The sequence below is a fragment of the Molossus molossus genome, unplaced genomic scaffold, assembly GCF_014108415.1.
Source record: "Molossus molossus isolate mMolMol1 unplaced genomic scaffold, mMolMol1.p scaffold_m16_p_6, whole genome shotgun sequence".
NCBI lineage: Eukaryota > Metazoa > Chordata > Mammalia > Chiroptera > Molossidae > Molossus > Molossus molossus.
The window spans coordinates 79,206,537-79,225,036 of record NW_023425399.1 but is presented as its reverse complement, the minus strand read 5'-3'; the positions used below and the strand labels follow the sequence as shown (position 1 = coordinate 79,225,036).

The following is an 18,500-nucleotide window of genomic DNA, read 5'->3' as shown; positions in this document are numbered from 1 at the left end:
TTAGGCAAACCTACCCACCTTGTCACTGGCTGAACTTGACCTAGGCCTTCCTCAGCTGGAAGAGGAAGAAGCAACCCTTTAAGACTATGGTGTGGAGGATCATAGGTAAATGCCTGGAAAATAAAAGAGGAGGAGCTAAGCTTGCCCATTCTCAATTTCCAGATTAACTGGGCTGATTAATGGCCACTTGTTATGCTAACGAATTTCAGAGCTGGAAGTGAAGTATTTCCCCCAAACAGAAACATATAAATAGCCCATAATTTTTTGACATTTCTTCTCCTTCTTCCTCTCCCCCTCCCTCTCCCCTCCCCCTGCGCCTCCTCCTTTTATTCCTCCCCAACCCGCTCTCCCTCTCTTTCAATAAATGAGAAGTTTCTTTTTTTTAAATATGTTTTTACTAATTTTTTTAGAGAGAGAGAGATGAAACATCAATATGAGAGAGAAACATTGGTTGGCTGCCTCCTGCACACCCCCTACTGTGGATGGAGCTCGAAACCCGGGTATGTGCCCTGACTGGAATTGAACCAGGACCTCTCAGTCCATGGGACGATGCTCAATCCACTGAGCCACACCAGCTGGGCTAAATGAGAAGTTTCAAAAGCAGGAATGCCCAGGGCCTCTTAGACTCTTGGATAACCAGAATGTCCCCAGCTGCCTGAGAGCCGCAGTGAGCCATGGAAGTGTCCCATTTTTCCAGTGTTGAGATCTAAGTCCCGGGATTGTAACCCACATCGTAATCCTGCAAAATAAGGATTCTTATCCCTCTCTCACAGATAAGGAGAATGAGGCTTAGAAATATAAAGTCATTTGCCACAGCTAGCAAGTGGCAGAGCCAATATTTAAACCCAAATTCTCTCTGTTTCCAAAACCTGTGTTTTATTTGCCCATTAAATCAGCTGCCCCCAGGGCCATGAGAAAACCAGAAAATAGAAAATAGCAGAGAAAAAAGATTATAATGTTTAAGCTTTCAGAGCTGGCAAAGTTTCAAGTGACGCTAAAGTCAAGGGTGTGGCCATGAGGGTGAGTGGCTGAAGTGGCGTGGAGATCAAGATCTTTGGAGCACAGAAAGTCAAGGGAATATGGGGCTCGTGCTGAATGGACCATCAGCATGGACAGTGAACTTGTCTCTGAGGCTTGTCTAAATACAGGTAGAGTAAGCATGTTAGATAGAAACCCCACTGGATTTTGGGGAGAGAACTAGAGATTGGTAGGCATGGAATTGTGGTAGGCAGTTAGATAGGCATGAGCGGAGCATGATGATGGTACAGAAGGTCACCAAGGGGGAAGACTCCAGGTACTTAGCAATAGGGAAAACAAGGACTTCATCCCCAGGGTAACCTATCCTCCCCTAGTATATCACTGGTCATGCGGTTTAGACCTTCCCCTAGCATGTTGCTAGTCATGCAGGTTAGACCCCCTTCGAGGGGGAACAAACAAGTGGTCCAGAGAATAGCTCTTAGGTGTTAAGCCTGCAGGAGAGTGAGGTTCCAACCTTCGTCAGCTACATCTAGGCCTCGATGTGCTTCAGCTCCAGGCTCAGAAAAGCAGCAAAACCAGACGAAGCTATGCCATGGCTGACCTCAGGACCCCAGTCATAGCAATGACTAATGAGCCCCTGCCCTGGCACCAACCAATCAATAGAGACCACAGCCCTGAAAGGACATACCTGGAAAGCTGATGAATATTCAATTGGGATCCTCCCCTGAGACCTCCAGATAAATATTCTGAAGACAGAGGACCCAGTGTAGCTCTCTCTCTAGCATAAGCAAAGCAGTTCCTTCCCCCAACCCCTTCCCACAGATGTGTTTTCCTTGACTCTCTCTTTCTCCTAAGCTCCAAGGGCCCTTCTTTGGCCTCTTACTTGTTTCCTGAGCCCACAAAGCTCAACTAGGTCATTTTCTTCCACGGCTCACTTCTCCTACCTCTGTAAGTTTCTAAGTAAACTTTTACTTGTATTTAAGTCTTGACACTGAATTCTTTCTTAGCCAGAACTCAAGTATCAAGGTTGCTAGACTGAGGTCCAATTGCTGCCAACATTCTGGTGCCATTTCACCACCTACAGAATGATAGGCACAAAACTATCTTGGTGACATGATCACTATGGAAATGTTGTAAATGAACAATTCTAAAGTGATTCTGAGTTTTTATCCTTTTCACGGTTTTCTCTGCCATTTTAACGGACTATAGTCAACTTCATATACTTCACTGTAGAAGAACTAAAAGTTTTGCAGGATTGTTTAAGTTATTTTTCCAGGAAAGGGAACAAAAAACCTGTTTCTCAGTTTTTGTAATAGAAGGGATTTTTTTTTTTTTTTTTAAAGGATGGGTTTTAAGAATGTAGACAAGCCCTGGCCGGTTTGACTCAGCAGTTAGTGTTGGCCCACAGACCAGAGAGTCCGCTGCCGCTAAGGGCACGTACCTCAGTTGCAGTTTGTCCCTGGCCCTGGTTGGGATCGTGTAGGTGGCAACTAGCTCATGTGTCTCTCTCACATCAATGTTTTTCTCTCTCTCTCTTCGCCCCTCTCCTTCCTGTTCTATCTGAAGATAAATGCAAAAATGTCCTCGGGTGAGGATAATAAATACATACATACATACATAAATGCATGTAGACAATTCTACTTCTATTAGAGAGAAACTGAGAGCTTAATCCTTTTGTTACTAGAGTAACAAAGTAATCAGTAGTTATGGTTATTGTGTAAGGATATGATTTGCGGAAAGTTAAAAATAATTCATTGTCCCAGGATATTTATTTAATTCTTTTTATAGGACTTAAGAGTAACTAGAGAATTTGTATAGCTCATTACTACACATGGAGATGGTAGAGGTCTTTTACTTCTACCCTTTCCCCTGCCCACCATTTGAGCAGTTTGATACTTATCACATTTTCTGCAGGCAGGTTACCATGGTGAAGTTAAGGCGGTAATTCTAGCAATTTGGAGTGAGTTTGGGGTGCATCTGGGCTCTGTCATCAGATGGACCTGCAGTTCAGTCTTCATCCAGGGCCTCTTTTACACCAGCTGGGAGACCTTGGGTTATTACTTTATTGGGTTATTATGTTATTGCTTTATATTTTACTTCAGTTACCTTTACTGCAAGAGGATAAATAGCCCTTAAAGGATGGCTAAAGGCCCTGGCTAGTGGCTTAGTTGGTTGGAGCATCATCCCATATACCAAAAGGATGTGGGTTTGATTCGTGGTCAGGGAACATACCTAGGTTTTGGGTTAAATCCTTGGTCAGGGTGGGTATGGGAGGCAACTGATCAATGTTTTTCTCTCACATCAGTGTTTCTCTCTCAAAAAAAAAAAAAAAATCAATAAAGTCATATTATCCTAGAGGTAGGATAAAAAAAAAAAATTTTTTTAAGATGGCTAAAGGGCCCAGCCAGTGTGGCTCAGTGGTTGAGTATCGACCCATGAACCAAGAGGTCGCCAGCTCGATTCCAGGTCAGGGCAAGTGCCCAGGTTGTAGGCCAGATCCCCTGTAGGGGGCATGCAGGAGGCTGCCAATCGATGTTCTCTCTCATCGATGTTTCTATCTCTCTCTCCCTCTCTATTCCTTTCTCAAGAAGTTGAAAATAATTTGGCTTTGCAAATTATTTCATATGCATTGTATAAGCAACACCATTGATCTTTATATTCCCCTTAGTGTGGATAATCAATAATTAGCTGTACTGGCCTACCAAATAAACCAACAATGAGTCTACCATCAGTAGTATGGGACATCAAAATCATTTTTTAAATCATTATTTCAATGGCTTTCTTTTTAAATTAGTCCCTGTAAGACAATTATGGGACCTAGTTAAAATCTATTGAACCCACCAGAAAATACTATATTTGATGTCTATAATAGATCCATATTTCTGGATTTAGAAATACCAAAAATGCATCTAGGCATTTTTGTAAAGAACATAAATAGTAACCTAAATAAGTGACTATTTGCAGCTGCATCATGTAACCTTTTGACATTGCTCCATCAAAAGCTCTTTATTTTTCAGCAGGTACAGTGGTGCCAGACAAGCAGAAAAGAAAGCCTGATTCAGTTGATATTTTCTAAGAGAAACATTGCTAAAACAAAACAATAGTACATTTTGAGATACTGCTCTATTAGCTACTTTTCTAAACAGATAGGGCAATATAAGTAACATGTCATTTAAGATGCTTTGGGCTGCAAATAATGAGGCTCAAAAATGATCTAATAAATTTTATACTAAATAAGTAAGAAGTACAGAGGTCAGGTTGTTTCAGGGTTTGCTGATTCAGCAGCTCAACAGCACAGGCTTTGCCTCCTTTCAGTTCTGCTTTCTTGGATGGGCTCCCTTTGTGGTCACAGGTTGCCTGCCACAGATCCAGGTGTCACATGTAGTAGGACTACATGAAGTGAGGAAGAGGGTTTTTCTTCTCATGCATCAGCAGGAGCACATAACATTACCCCTGTAAACTTCTCATCTCTCACAGGCCAGAATTGCCTTGTGTGCCCATTTCTGAACTGGCAGGGGGATCAAATCACGCTGCTGGGCTTAAACCAGTCAAGATTGACCCTCCAGGGCCAGGGAAGAGCCCAACTTCCCTTGATACACATGACCACCAGATACCTGGGATTTTAATAGCAAGCAAGAAAGGGAATGGCCAATTGGTAGGCTACTAATAATAACTATACCACAGTGACCAAGATATTTTGAAAGCATTATTGGCATGGTTTTGATGTTTATTTAAAGTCTGAAAGACTTTATGTGACTAGTTTTTCTTGAGAATTTTGGAAACTGGTGCTAATATTATCTGAATGTTGATATTTTTTAAAGTATATAATATCACATACTGTACCAGTACAATACTTAAATTACTTTCCTAAGGCTTTCTTTAATCATTCATTACTTCAGAATTTTAAAAAATCAAAATCTTTTTCTTTCAGCTTTATTGAGATATAATTGACAAATTAAAGTGTAAGACAAAGAGTACATCATGGTAGTTGGATATATATATATGTATATATATACACACACACATACATACACACACACACGCACATACGCACACTGTTAAAAAAATTCCTCCCATCTAGTTAATTAACACATCCATCACCTCACATGTTTATCATTTTTTTTTCTTTAACATTGAAGTTCTACTCTCTTAGCAAACTTCAATTATACAATACAGCGTTGTTATCAACTATGGTCAGCATGTTATACATTTGAACCTCAGACCTATTCTTCTGACAGCTGAAAGTTTATACTCTGACCAACCTCTTCCTATTTCTTCAGCCCACAGCTTCTGGGACCCACTTTTCTACTCCCTGTTTCTATGAGCTTGACTTTTTTTTTTTAATTCCACATATAAGTAATAGCATAGAGTATTTGTCTTAAAATCAACTACTGGTGTATTGCCTGTTGCCTACTTACATTTCCAAAGCTGTATCTCCAGCTCAGACTCTGCGGCCCTCCGGTCTTCCTCTCGACTCAGTACACCTCCAATGGGATGTTCTATAAACACGACAGATGAAATGATGAAAACAGAGCTCCTTGCCCGGCTGGTGCGGCTCAGTGGCTGAGCATCGACCCACGCACTAAGAGGTCACCGGTTTGATTCCTGGTCAGGGCACATGCCCAGGTTGTGGGCCCGATCCCCAGTGGGGGCATGCAGGAGGCGGCCAATTGATGTTACTCTCCCTCTCTCCCTCTCCCTTTCTCTCTCTCTAAAAGCAATAAAGAAAAGTGTGCTTCTTTCAATAGCTCAGTTGGTAGAGCAGAGGACTCTAAAAGCAATAAAGAGAAAAAAATTTTTTTTAAAGGAAAACAGCTCCTCTAGGGCAGGAACCATCTTCACTCTGAATCTCCTGTGAGGTAGTAGTGGGCGCTTCACACATCTTTGTTGAATAGATGGTTGGAGGAAACAGTGATATCATCACCTTCCTTTTTAAACCAGGACAGCTTAGTGCTTGAGAACAAGAACCCCAGGATCAGCTCACCTGGCTCCACACCTGTACATCTTTGCACCAGTTAATTTCCTCAATCCTCAGTTCTTGTAAAATGCGGAAGGTAATAATACCTCATAGAGGTTTTGTGAGGGTTAAACAAGATTATTTTTGGAAAATGCTTTTTCTTCTTTTTATCCTGGGTGATGACACCCCTGCATTTTTATCTTCAGATAGAGCAGGAGGGAGAGGTGGAGAGAGAAACATCCACGTGAGAGAGACACATCAACTGGTTGCCACCCACACAACCCAACTAGGGTGGGAACTAACCGCAACCCAGATATGTGCCCTTAGCAGGAACCGAACCCAGGACTCCCTGGTCCGCGGGCCCACGCTCTAACCGCTGAGCCAAACCGGCCAGGGTGGAAAATGCTTAACAAAATGCCTGCCCTATAGCAAGTGTTTAATATTAATTGGTTTTTGTTTGTTTTTTATAAAGCAGAAACCTTGTTCTAAACAGCCCTGCCTTTCAGCAGCCATTTAAGGGTTTGGTCAGAGGAGATGTTTGTTTTTTTAAAAATATTTTTTCATCGATTTTAGAGAGAAAGAAAGGGAAAGGGAAATAAACATCGATGAGAGAAACATGAGGGAGAAACATCAGTCTGCTGCCTCCTGCACGCCCCCTACTGGGGAACAAGCCTGCAACCCGGGCACGTGCCCTGACTGGGAATTGAACTGGCAACCTTTATTTTTTCTTTTCTTTTTTTTTAGAGAGGGAGGAAGGGAGAGGGAGAGAGAGCTAGAAAAAACGGCAACCTTTTTGGTGCGAGGTATGCTGCCCAACCAACTGAGCCACAACATCCAGGGCTAATATTGTTATTCATTCTTCACTCTTTACAATGTCCTCATGTGGCCAAGACCCCAAGTCTGAGCCCCACCTGCACATCGTGTCTCTGTGTTGCCATTCTATCCTCTCCCAGCTCTAATCCCACAGCCACAGGTCAAGTCGGAGCCTTTCATTATGACGAAGCCCCCTATAGATACCCCTCCCCCAAACCTTTGTGTTTAGTCTCCCCCACACAAGGCCCCAGGGAGGGAACCTGAGACCAGACACTCAGTATTTACCCAGCTCTGAGGATTGTTTGCAATTTGATCAGTGGTTTTCCTCCCACTTTTCCTGGAAGTCCAGGGATGGGAGGCCGTGTCTGAGGGTTAGCTGGGTGTGGGGTAGAGACAGGAGGAGGATTAAGGAGGCCAGGCCACACAAACGCCTTCCCTATTTCAACCAGAGTGTTCTATACTATATATGCATTGGGGCTGCGTGTTAGAGTCTTTTAAAAAGGGAGTTCTGCTCCTGTTCCAAAGTCTGAAAAGTCACGCCTGGGTGATCTCCCAGCGGGCTGCCAGAAACCTTTCAGAACCTCTCTGAGCTCTGTACCTTGTTTCCTATTTCGTGCAAACTCCCTGTAGCTCGGAGTCCCTCCCAGATGGTTCCTCTTTCTCTGTGCTGTGCTTCCTTCACCCTCCCCCCCCCCATCCTCTTCAGCCAAGAAAGTTGGTTGGACACACCTGCTACCTTGTTTCTACCTGCCACTCAGGCAGTCGTCACCTTCAGTGCTGCACCCGATCATCTGCTTCGTCCCCCAAGGCCCGTGTTTCAGCCACTGTCTATTATTTATCAGTAAGCTTCACTATGTTCAAGCTCTGTTTTCTGCAAAGGACAAATTCTTTTAAGCCAGTCTGTGCCAGGAATTCCCAAAGTGTGTTCCAGGGACCCCTGGGTTTCCTCAAAAAAACATCCAGGGAAGTCTGTGAGTTAAAGCTATTTTCACAATAATACTAGACATTGTGTGCCTCTTTTGCTCTCATCTCAGAGACAGTATGACGTGGGGATCACTACAGACTGAAGGCAGAAGCAGGTAGGAAAACCCAACTGTCTTCTCTTAAGCCAGGCATTTAAAAGATTTGCAAAAAATATATAAGGCCTCATTTCTCACTGAAGTTTTTGTTTTGAAAAATATAGCTATTTTCATTAACATATGTATGCTATCATAATGTGTATTATTATTATTTTAAAATACATTTTAAAATAAATATTAGAATGTCTTCTCAGTTTAGATTTCTTAGATGACCACTACTGAGAGATATACTCACATAAACAAAAGCTTTTGGGGGTTTTCAATAACATGTAAGAATGGAAAAGGAATCCTGGTACTAAAAAGTCTGAGGACTGCTACTCTGCACGCTGTTGTTTAGCATTACCCAGCGCAGGGCACTGTTTTCCACAGTGGAATCCAGAATGTTCCGCACAACAGGAACTCCGTGAGGGCTGCTGACCACTGAGTTTGGCAGGAAAAGCCTCCAAAGCTCCTAGAAACTCTATTGGGTCAAAACTGTGCTCGTTTTGTTTGCTTCTTTAATAATTTTATAATATACTTTTATTGAAATATAATACTTCTAAAGTGTTGGCCACAGTTCATCAAATTTGGTAGATTCAAACATTATCAGGAATAGTCTATCCAAGAGGTGCAGATTGCTCTCATTTTGCACATTTCCCTTAAAAAATAATAATAATAATCAGGTGCATCTCATGGCATACTTCAATAAAATATGACATTTTGAATAATAGTTGCAAAATATGTAATTAGTTCTCTGACTTGGACAGTTTAACTGAATGAAATCCTATTTTTTGCCTTCTTACCTGGATTTTTCCTAGTTAGATAATTCTTTTATTTTTATCTTGATTTGAGAGCGCGAGAGAGAAACATTGATTTGTTGTTCCACTTATTTATGCATTCTTTGGGTGAGTCTTGTATGTGCCCTGACCAGGAATCAAACTGGAAAACTTGGCATATCAGAATGACACTCTAACTTACTGAGCTACCCAGCCAGGGCTAGATACTCTTTATTAGTGTGATGCTAGTTACTGGACCCTGTGAAAACCACATATGCTGTTTTTAATTTTCTAGTGTAGCAACACATTCTGCTTAACCCAATATATCCAAAATATTACTTTTCAACCTGGATTTAAATAGAAAACATGATTAATGAGATATTTTATTTTATTTTTTTCAGTCTTCAAAATCCAGTATGCATTTTATAGTTTAACGTACATCTCTACATATGCTAGCCACGTTTCAAAACTAGCTTTGGTGCTGAACAATGAGGGTCCATTGACCCCAAGAAATGTCTGTCCAGGATATTACCAGGACATTCACGGCCGATCATAGCTCTTACTCCAATCACAATGTCGCTTCAGAATCTTGGTCTGAAAGACCAGGAATGACCTCAAGTTAGATGAAATCTTCCAGGCCAGCAGCAAACCTAAGTGGCATCTGGAAAATACAGAGAGGCCACTGTGAAAGACTTGTTCCTTGACCTTTGCATGATGTTAACTTGAGGATGTACAACAACAAACCAGACTCAAAAATGAGGTAAGGCTGGCATTCCTTTGGAGGGCAGCTGGGCAGCTGTCCTATGCAGTAAGAGAGTAGACACCACTACTGAGATGATCAGACACTTCCCCCGGGGTCCATAGGAGCTGACTTTGTATTTTTATAGACTTCTCAAACAACTTTTCTTAAACAGAAAGGACATTTTTAAAGTTCCTAAAACAACTGTTAAGAAAATGTCATGTAATCAAAGAGAAGTGACTTCATTGTGTCTTTGTTGTGCTAAAGATTTATAGGATAACAGGATCCGATGAAAGAACCTTTTATCCATTTTTACTTTATCTATGGCCAAGGGCTTTTGAATTCTGTAAGGTACAGTACGTCAGATAGTACCCATTTGCACAGAATAAAGTAGTAGGTGGAGGCAAGTTACAGATTTTAGATGATTGATGGTTTAGTACCTGTCATTGTTAAGTCTTATGCTCTGAATAAATAAGTAGAAGCACTGCTCACTTTTGTTGTCTTATTATCTTCACTGTGGTTTACTTTTCTATTACTATCTATGCCCTAGTAAACATAGAAATATATCACTTAAAAGTGAAAGTTCCCTCTAATGTTAATTGTGCATATTCTTTCAGATTTTACTATATATATTTGGCTTTTTTTAAATTTCAGTGTTAATGGTAATTATTAAATACAATAAGAGTTCCAAAAAGTATGAAGTAAAAGTGAAACTCCCTTCACTCTCGTTTCCCAACCAAATAGTTCCCCTTTTCAAAGGCAACCACTGTTACCACTTTCTTCTGTATTTTTCCAAAGATAGTTGATGCAAGGAACTCCACAAAATTCTTATTTGTTCTTCTTTTAACCAAATGTATCATTCCATGTACATGCTTTATATTTTTTTCACTTAATATAATTTAGAGATCCTTTCATAACTATATATGAAAAGCTGCCTCATTCTTTTCTAGGGTAGCGTGGTATTTTTCAGGCTGCACAATTTTTTCCCCCACCTGAGGGCATACTTGGAGAGCAGAAAGAGGAAGTGAGAGAGAAAGAGAGAAACATCGATGTGAGACAGAAACATTAGTCTGCTGCCCACTGTAAGGGCCCCAACCAGGTATTGAGCTCACAACCCAGGCATGTGCCCTGACTAGGAACAGTGCACAGGGCGATGCTCAACCAACTGAGCCACTCCAGCCGGGCAGGCTGCGCAATTTATTTCTCCTACTGATGGACATTTAGGTTATCGGGAATATTTTAGGAATGAAAACAATGCCACAATAAATAATTATGCAATTGTATCATTTCGAATGCAAATATTTCTAGAGGATGACTTTCTAGAATTACAATCACTAGGTCAAATGGTATATGCACTTTAAATTTTGGCTAGATGTTGTCAAATTGTACTCCCTAGAAAGTTTTTCCAGGGTACAAATTCCACTCATACAATGTGTCCTCATTGCCTGAGGGGTGGGAAAGATAGTCTCATTTAGTTTAATTTGTTTTTCTCGTACAAGTAGACTGATCATCTTTCCATAAGTTAAAGAGGCATTTGCAGTTCCTTCTCTGGGAATTGCCTGTGCTATTCCATGCCCACTTTTCTATTGGGTTGGTGTTGGTCATCTTATTGATTTGTAGGAGCTCACTGAGGAATAGACTCTTAATGCTTTTTTTGAGGTTTATGATTAGTCTGTTGATGGTCATGGTGGTCTTGCCATGCAAAAACAATGTATACCTTTTTTAGTTTTTATATAGCCAAACATGTCTTTTATTTTATAGCTCCCTAGATGTTATATTCATTCAACATATATTTATTTAGAGTATACCCTGGGTCCCATTGTCTAGGTACTGAGGACACAACAATGAACAAAACAGCACTCACAGAGCTTATATCACAGTGGGATATTTGGCAAAGCCAAATGTATTGCACTCAAATTGTTTTTGGTTGTTCTACTTAACATATCACAAACATCTTCCTGGCGATATATAGAGATTTATCTTTTTTTCCCCCCATGGCTATAGTATTCTTTTTTTTTTTAGCACATACCATAAATGTTATAGCCATTTCCTTGCTGAGCCTATAGTATTACCCAGAGGTCGGCTGACATTCTTATAGGACAAAATCATAAATATGTTAGGTCTCATGGGCCATGAGTCTTCTCACAACTATTTCACTGTATTTTTTTTTTTTTTTCAATTTTAAATTGATTTGAGCCCAGCTGGTGTGGCTTAGTTGTTGAGTGTCGACCCCTGCACCAAGAGGTCACCGGTTTGATTCCCAGTCAGGGCACATGCCCATGTTGTGGGTCCAATCCCCAGTGAGGGGCATGCAGGAGGCAGCCAATCGATATTCTCTCTCATCAATGTTTCTCTCTCTCTCTCCCTCTCCCTTTCCCTCTCTCTAAAAAATCAGTAAAGAAAAAAATTTTTAATAAATTGATTTGAGAGAGGAACATTTCTTTGTTTTTACACTTATTTATGCATTTCTTGGTTGCTTCTTGTATGTGACCTGACTAGGGATGGAACCTGCAACCTTGGCGTATCAGGATCATACTGGTTGCTAACTGAGCTACTCCACCAGGGCTCAACTCTATTGTTGTAGCACAAAAGCAGCCATAGACAATACCTAATAAATGAGAGTGGCTGTGTTCCAATAAAAGAGCATGGCTATGTTCCAATAAAACTTTATTTATAAACACTGAAATTTGAATTTCACATACTTTGCACATGTCACAAAATATTATATGGATTTTTTCCCCCAGTCATTTAAAAATATACAAAAATGTTCTAGCCCACGACCATATAAAACAGGCTTTAATAAAAACAGACAGCAGGCTGGATTTGGCAAGTGGGCTATAGTTCACTGACTTCTGCTCTCAACCATTCTGCCGCATTGCCTTCCAAATGTTCTCTGAGCTATGAGTTTCAGTGGCCTCTTTTATTTTTTTATTTTTATTTTTTTGGTTTTTTTTATCCTCACCCGAGGATATTTTTCCATTTTTTGTTCAGGTAGAGTGGGAGGGAGAGAGAGGAACAGAGAGAGAGAGAGAAACATCGATGTGAAGGGACACATCGAGTGGCTGCCACCCGCACGACCAACCAGGGCCGGGGACAAACTGCAACCGAAGTATGTGCCCTTAGCGGGAACCGAACCCGGGTCTCTCGGGACCGCAGGCCGACGCTCTAACCGCTGAGCCAAACTGGCCAGGGCTCAGTGGCCTCTTTTAGAATCGGATCAACTTCATTGCCGTGGCCAACAGTGGTAATAATTGTTATAGGAATAGCAGTACGAACAAATCACATCCTCAGCTGCAGAAACCGAAGGCCTGTTTTCAGCCACTGTTTGTCCTGCAGTGTTGATTATCACAGTGTGTCCTGTCTTTACCAAAATATACTGAAGTGACTTCAGTGCCAGGTTCACTCCAGAATCAGGGCTCACTGAACCTTTCAGACTCAGGGCTCGCAGGCCCCGCCCTTACCAGCAACAAGCCCCACCCACCCCCAAGCTCACCCACTCTGACTGCCAACCCTGCTTTGTTTTCCCTCTTATACTCAGAATACCTGAAGTTACATTATATGTTTACGCGTTTCTTGTGTATCTCCCCCACCAGAACGAGAGCAGAAACTGCCTGCGCTGCTCACTGTTTATTCCCAGAGCCTAGATCCAGGCTTGGCATATGGTGGGTGCTCAACAGATATTTGTTGAGTGAATGAATCTCCTCTCTTGAAAATTCATCCACTTGTCTTTGAGCAGGTGGAGCCTGAACTCTCATATATGGAAACTCTTACTATATACAGAACGTATCTACTCAGTGAGGACCAGGTTACTGTTGGCCACTGTCTTCATACAACTGGATGGGTAGAGGAAAGGGAAATATGAGGCAGCTCACATTTTCTTCCTCCTCCTGCATTTCCTCTATGACCCAAAGGATAAACAAGGCTCCTTCCCACCTCTGGAGAATTAAGCATCAATGATGAAATAGTCCTGAAATGGTCGAACCAGAGCCTGAGAGCAATAGACAGGCACCTCTGTGCTTTGTTTTTTACTTTGACGCTGAGAAATTGTTTTGATTTTCTCCTTCCAGCTTAAGAGTCAAAAAGAAATACTTAGGCTCTGGTTTGGCCATTTCTGAACTAGTTCATCTTTGCTGAATGTTTCTGCATGCTAATAAGGAATGGAAATGTGAAAATTAAAAAAAAAAATTCTTTATTGATTTGTAGAGAGAGAAGAAAGGAGAGGGAGAGATAGAAACATCAATGAGAAAGAACATGGATTGGCCACCTCCTGTATACCACCCCCCGGGGATCGGGCCCACAACTTGGGCATGTGCCCTGACCGGAAATTAAATCAGAAACCTCTTGGTGTATGGATCAGTGTTCAGCCACTGAGCCACACTGGCCAGGCAGAAATATGAAAATTTAATGGTGGGAAATAACTTCTGGGTTTTGCATGTAATATATTTTGTAAAACATTTCTATATAATATTTGTATTTTAAGTCGAACACAACTAAATTTTTAGAAGAACATTAAGCTTCCTAGAGCAAGCAGCACAGAAAACCTTAAGTAAACTTTATCTAAATCAAGTACACTCTAGATGACAGTTATTGAAATATGTACAGTTTTCTATTCTGTACAGTTATCTGAAAAATAGTTGTCTAATTTAATCAGTTCCTAAGGTCACGCGCAAAATAAAACAATTAGCAATTACCCAATATGCTGAGATTGCCAAGTGTGTAAGACTGCAGTAAATATGGGTGAGGCTCGAGCAGACACAAGAGGTCTTTGCATGCAGGGCCGTTACAATCCAGTGGAGACTGCAGGGCATAAGCCAAGGAAAGAGGCTTTTGGTCTTGTAGTCACACTGCCACATTGAACCTGATTTGTACCTATTGTGAAATTGGGGGTAGGGTGGGGTAGACTGTTAATCACTAAAATAATTTCTAGTTCTAAAACTTTTTATAGGCCAGCTGGCGTGGCTCAGTGGGTAAGCTTCGACCCATGCACTAAGAGGTTGCCAGTTCGATTCCCAGTCAGGGCACATGCCTAGTGGTGCGCCTGTTCCCCAGTAGGGGGCATGCAGGAGGCGGCCAATCGATGTTCTTTCTCATCAATGTTTCTATCTCTCTCTCTCTCTCTCTCTCCCCCCCTTCCTCTCTCTCCCTAATATCAATAAAGAAAAAAATTGTTTTTTAACTTTTTATAAATTTAAATTCCCTAGCATATTCAGGCCTTTGGAAGCTTTCCTTTCTTTCTTTCTTCTTCTTTTTTGTTACTAGCAACAAAGAGCCCTCATTGTAAAAAATTTAACTATATCTTTCTACTATAGTTTAAAAAGATCCAATAAGTATGTTTAGAGTACCTACGAAGTGCACAGCTATGTCCTGGAGACACAATGGAGTAAGACAAATGAGGAGTTTGCAGTCTAATGTTTCCTACTTCTTTTATTTATTTATTTATTTTATCCTCACCTGAGGACATTTTTCCATTTTTTGTTCAGATAGAGTGGGAGGGAGGGAGAGGAAGAGAGAGAGAGAGAAACATCAATGTGAAAGGGACACATCGAGTGGCTGCCACCCACATGCCCAACCAGAGCTGGGGACAAACTGCAACCGAGGTACGTGCCCTTAGCGGGAACCGAACCTGGATCTCTCTGAACCGAAGGCCGACGCTCTAACCGCTGAGCCAAACCGGCCAGGGCTGTTTCCTACTTCTTAAGTCTTTGTCTTCCATACGTATTCAATAGTAGGTAGAGTAAAAACAAACAAATAATCAACAAAAAAACAGGTAAGAACAGATCCTGTGGGTGCTGTATGGAACATATAAAATAAACCTGGCTTATTTCCTATACAATTGGCATGTGGTAATTATATTTGCTTTCTAATTCCTAATAAGCACTTGCTAAGTAATTGGCACCCTGCTCATGCTTCCCAGTACTGAGAATTACACCGGATCACCTCCACAGAAGTGGTGTGTGTATAATTTGATGAACTGGACGGGGAAGGCATCCACTGTAATTGAAATCAGTTTCCCTGTGGCATTTCATATGGGCATACCAAGAAGGGGCAGAGGAGTCATGTATGATTATGACTAAAGGAGAGTTTGCCAGGCCTTTCAAGGGCTCCTTCATACAGTGACCTAGGTAGGACATGGGTAAAGTCATGCTATTCCCGTGGCACATAGCCCAGCAGTCTGCAGTGACAGATCAACTGAAGTCGGTTCTGTTAAGTTCAGTGAACCTCATCAAATGCCAGCTATGTGGCCTGCACATTGCTGGTACAAATTATTTTATTTTTCAAAAAAAAATATGGAACACTTCATGAATTTGTGTGTCATCCTGCTGATCTTCTCTGTATCATTCCAAGTTTAGTATATGTGCTGCCAAAGCGAGCACACTGGGTACAAATTAAAAGAAAAAAAAAGAATAAGATGCAACCTCAAAAGCTTTTGGTAACCATTCGAAGAGTTGTTGACTATGTGGGTAAATAGGACAGAAGAACAAACAGCAACCGTAGTTTGTGATACAAGCAATTTCAGTTCCTTGGTAGAGTTTTAATTTTAGGATAAATGTGTTTTCATTGAAGCCAGTTTATAAATTATATGACACTACCAAAGTTTGTAAAAGTGATTTATTTATTTTACATCATTATTTATAAAAGAACGTTGCTATTATTGCTTATTAGGAAGCAACATAGAAATGAGTCCCTAGGAAAGACTGAAGGACAGTGATGCCAGCATGGAAACAATAAGCATGAGGGACATTTTCCAAATCTTTATGTTCTTTCCAACAATCCAAATCACAGACACAGTTGTACTGAAGAGCAATTAGAATTAGGAAATGCTAATAAATCTATCGGAAAGAAATACCCACATTCCAAAGAAGCAGGAGAGCCGAGTTCAAGATTGCGGGCTAAGTCTTTATCTCCTCCCTAACCCCACGGAGAGAATGAAAAAGAAATCTTGAAAAAGAATTGATTTATAACAACTCTCACAAGAAGATAGGTGTTATCAACAGACAGGACATCTCAGCTAATTTCTGGAGGCCGAAAGCAGACGCGTTGCACAGAAAAATGGAAACTGCTAAAGCCCGGATACAAATATCGCAGACCTTGGCAGTGGCCAAGAGAAGTGGAGGGAGAGGGAGCTGCAGATGCTGTAACATCCAAACAGCACACAGCATGTGTCAGTGGCTGTTGGTGGCAGGTCATCAGGCAAATAGAATTTTTTTTTTTATCTCTCACCTGGGGACATTTTTTGATATTTTGTTCAGATAGAGTGGGAGGGAGAGAGAGAGAGAGAAACATCGACATGAAAGGGACACATCGAGTGGTTACCACCCACACGACCCAACCAGGGCTGGGGACAAACTGTAACCAAGGTACGCGCCCTTAGCGGGAACCGAACCCGGGTCTCTCCAGACCGCAGGCCAACGCTCTAACCGCTGAGCCAAACTGGCCAGAGTGGGGAAATATAAGGACTTTATATAAGGTCAACAGGGTAACCACTAAACTAACTAAATGTAAGGACAGAAAGAGAACTAGGATGTGGAAGGGGGAGAGAGCTGGAGTAAAAGCACTAAATTCTTCAACTTTCTTATCAAGGACTTGATAGATACCATCTAGTGTTGAGAAATCAAGAAGTAATTTGGAGTTGTTGAGATAACAACCAAAAGTAGTAAAACTAGACACAATGACAAGTGTTTACTCTGAGGTATGGAGTAGCCAAGAGGAACATTATATACTTTCTGCACTGTTTGGATTTTTACACGAGTGTATCAAACATTTTCATAATGAACAAAAAAGATGATTAATACCTGAAAAAAGAATGAGGTAATTTACATATTCAGAAAGGGGGTGGGAAGGCAAGACACAGGAAAATATCTGAAATATCAATGTGTTCTATCTTTTCAATATTTTTGATGTATTAAATATATGTCCATAAATGCAAAGAAAAGGCATTAACAGAGGCTTCCTTGGGGGAAAGGAGTAGGGTGGATGAAGAGGAAAAAAAAGACTCAGTTTTTTCCTCTTTGTGTACTTCTGAATTATTTGAAATGGTTACCAGCAGCCTCTGTAACTCTTGAAAGCTTAAAATCAATGCATAAAAATGAGTACATTAAAGAAATTAAGAGAATGGCAAAAACACATTAAAATCATAATTTAGGTCTACGCACTTATGTATCCATCCAACCACTTAGCAAACACTCTGAATTCCTATGGGGAGGGAGGGCTGTGCTCTGTACTAATCACAGGTGAAAGGGCGATAAACAACACAATCTCTGCCTTCAGGGAATGTGTAGTCAAATGGCTCAAAAGGCAATAAACACACCATTGCAATACAAGGTGATAACTGCTCTGATAGACTTAGGCCCAGAAGGATATTAAAGGGGCACCCACTCCTACTGAGGTGGGTGGGCCGGTGTTAGTGAGTTTCCCAGGAAGCCATGATGCCCAAATGGGTGACAGATATAGGAGTGTCAAGGCACATATGGGGTGTATATTTCTGTGGATATTTTAAGTGTAAGTATTTGTATGAATTAAGGCGAGAAAGTACCCAGGCTAGTTTGGCTCAGCAGTTAGAGCGTCGGCCCGAAGAACAAAGAGTCGTAGGTTTGATTCCAATCAAGGGCATGTACCTCGGTTGCAGTTTGTTCCTGGCCCTGGTCAGGATCATGGGGGCGGCAACTAGTCGATGTGTCCCTCTCACATCCATGTTTCTCTCTCTTCCTCCCTCCCACTCTATCTGACGATGAATGGAAAAATGTCCTCAGGGGAGGATTTAAAAAAAAAAAAAAGAGCAAGAAAGTCATGCCCCGCTGGTGCGGCTCAGTGAATTGAGTATCCTCCCATGGACTGAGAGGTATGGATTGGATTCCCAGTCAGGCCACATGCCCGGGATGTGGGCTTAATCCCCAGTAGGGGGCATACAGGAGGCAGCTGATTGATGCTTCTCTCTCACATCCATGTTTCTCTCTCTCTCTCCCCTCCTCTTTCTCTAAAAACAAAAACAATAAAAAGTATATTTAACATCAACAAAAAAGAGCCAGCAAGTCTTGTTAAGGACAAAGTGATATTGCTGTGGTTGACACTAGAACCTCCTCTCACGAGTTCCAACAATCAAAAGATAGGCGCTTTCCATGGGGCTCTGGGGAGGAGAAAGGGAAGACACTGTTCTCAAGTTTTGGAGTGATCCAAACTCC

The 18,500-nt window shown here is 41.4% G+C and overlaps 1 protein-coding gene and 1 pseudogene across 1 annotated transcript in view; one reads left to right on the top strand and one right to left on the bottom strand.

Annotated features, from left to right (window-relative positions):
- The window catches only part of KCTD1 (potassium channel tetramerization domain containing 1), a 192,924-nt gene that overhangs the window by 62,177 nt on the left and 112,247 nt on the right, over positions 1-18,500 (top strand). The window lies entirely within an intron of this gene.
- On the bottom strand, positions 15,603-15,695 carry LOC118619418 (annotated as a pseudogene).